This window comes from Phaethon lepturus, unplaced genomic scaffold, assembly GCF_000687285.1.
Source record: "Phaethon lepturus isolate BGI_N335 unplaced genomic scaffold, ASM68728v1 scaffold14474, whole genome shotgun sequence".
In the NCBI taxonomy this organism is placed as follows: Eukaryota; Metazoa; Chordata; class Aves; order Phaethontiformes; family Phaethontidae; genus Phaethon; species Phaethon lepturus.
The window spans coordinates 43,995-46,572 of NW_010532746.1; positions in this window are offsets into that span (position 1 = coordinate 43,995).

The following is a 2,578-nucleotide window of genomic DNA, read 5'->3' on the forward strand; positions in this document are numbered from 1 at the left end:
CTTTATCTTATTCTTGATTTATTGTTATCAGCAGAGCAACAATTCTCATAGGTTAAAGCAAAGGTGACCCTGTTCTGCTGTTTTGTGGAAAAAAAACCAATTATGTCCTTACCATTTTCTCAGGGTTTGGTGATGGCACTGAATAGCTGGAAGTCATGTCGTCTGTTTCCCTGGGGTGTCTTTTTGCAGAGTTACTCTTTATTATCTGGTATTATCTCCTTAGTGCTACATGTGTTCATTGCAGGGCTGGAGAAAGAATTTTGTTGAGGACCTTTTCCCTTTCCTTAGCTCTGTATCTCCTTTGTTAAGTCATCCTTCTTACAGAAAACTATCTGGGACTATCTAATTGAGTAAATAGTAAATATATTGAGTAAACAGAGAGGTAATTGAAAGAAAGGAGTATCATATCACACATTATATGCTTCTATCCTCTTTTGTACTTCCTCTACACCACGTAATAAGTAATTTTATGGAAGCATTAGGCCACAGTTCTAGAGCAGAAAAGTTCCTGGGTGAAGAAACTATAGTGGTAGCATATAGCACTAGTTGCAGAAACTGTGTTTGCACCAGAGTCTTTGCCAATCTGACAAACTCCAACAGTGGAAGTATCCCTGTGGAAAGTGAGTATTTCCCCACACACACACCCTATGAGTGTCCCCATGGTCCTTCTTTTAGGTTGTTTATATTGGAAAAGCATTTTGATGAACCAGTGCTGGTGGGAATTCTTTCTAGCCTCATACGCTGTACCCCCTGCAGAGACTGGGAGATAAGTAGGCAGTGGAAGAGGAGAATCTGGAAGGCAAAATAAACCCAGATTACAATAAAAGGACCAACAAGACTTATGCATGGGGACTTCTGCAACTGAGAGAGAGGAAAATTATCCAAAAGGGAAAGAATTAATTCCATTCCACTTCTTGGATGGAGAATGTCTTCATTTTATCGATATTCTTGTGTTCACGCAGACAACTTCACACTAACCTGTCAAAAGGCTTGCTGTGCAAGGGGAGTAGAAATGTAGTCAATCCTGATTCTAAAAAACCACTGTGATCTTTATCACTTTCCCAGTTAATTCTGTGCTGATAATGGCTTGTGTCTCACTGCACAAAAACTTTATCTTTTATTGAACCATTGCTCAATTCTGCCTCCCTTCCCTGAAAGACTAATACAAATAATTCCTTCTAGGTGGAACAACCCATTGCTTGCTTAAGGGCTAAGTCCTGCAAACATTGAAGTTTGTATTTAACTGTGGTCTGGTTCCCCATCCCATTGACGTCGGGAGAGCTGTTCGGACAGGGAAAACGAAGAATTCACGTGCACTGTAGCAACACTAACTTTTGCCCTCGTTTTTGCTATCGGTCCTGGCTCTCCAGAGTGCCTGTGAAGGCAGAAGACTGTCCAAGCATAGATGATCCATGGAATAAGCTCTGAACAATTAAAGAGAAGTCCAACTGTGCATTGACAACCTCTGCTTTCAAATGCTACTTTTAACAGGGTAGCTAGAGTTATTTAAAAAAGCAAAAGTTTTCTTTGCAAGGCAAAGGATTTGTGTCAGAAAGATTCAATCACTCAGCAAAGAGGCACAAGCCAGCTTGGTCATGGGAGGTTTTAATTTCTTCTTTCCTTCTGGTGCACAACTGCTGCTGAGAGACAAACCCTTTCACGCCGGCTGCCGATGGGAGAAGGTCAAAGCCTTTGGCTCTTGGAGGGAAGGCTCCCGAGCTCACTGCCTGCAGCATAACAGGGAGGCAAAGGCCACGGAAATGGTTGTTTCTGGCATCGTTTGTTTGATATAACAGGAATTTAGTCAGAAAACACATGACACGCTTACAGGCCGTGTTGATACAAGTGGGGGGAAATAGAAACACGCCGAGGCTGTCGACCATCAAGGTGTTCCTGTGCATGTCTGACAGCGGATCGCAATGGAGCTGACTTTGCTTTGGTTAGTCTCAGGCGTGCCGACAGACCGCCAGAGAGTGAAGTTTAGGGATAAACCTGGAACTGGCCTTAACTCCTCTAGGGAGGCTGGTGTCAATATTTGGGGACATCTTGTTTTTGTTTCATGTTGGCTGTTCTGCTAAATCAGGCAATGCAGTGGGCTTCTCTCACTTGGAGGTTTTACTTTTTTGGTCAGCGTAAGTCTCCCTGGAGCAGAAGTCTTCCTCCTTGGGACAGGGGGGCTGAGTCGTTGCCCTTCAAGCGTTTTGTGCCAGGATGGGGAGCAAGCGTAAAGGGCTGGGGTGAGGAGCTGTGGCACCAGAGACCTGATTTGGCAGCCAGAGCCAGCCTGGGGGCTGCGAGCCTGAAACCTGTGTCCTCCTGGTGGGGGCCAGGGGAAGGTGCAGAGAGGTACCTGGTGACGGGAGGACATGAAACACCAAAAGCTGGGGAGGGAAAATGGACTTCTGTCTTTGCTCCCCTTTGCTCAGTATGGGGATGTAACACCAGCTTCATCAGACTGCCGAAAAGAGGGTGTTGGGCTGACCTCCAGGTGATGCTGGTGGGTGGACTAGGTTGCCCTGGGATGAAATCAAACAAGATGATGTGCTCCCAGAGCTGATGGAGCATTTGTAGCTGCTGG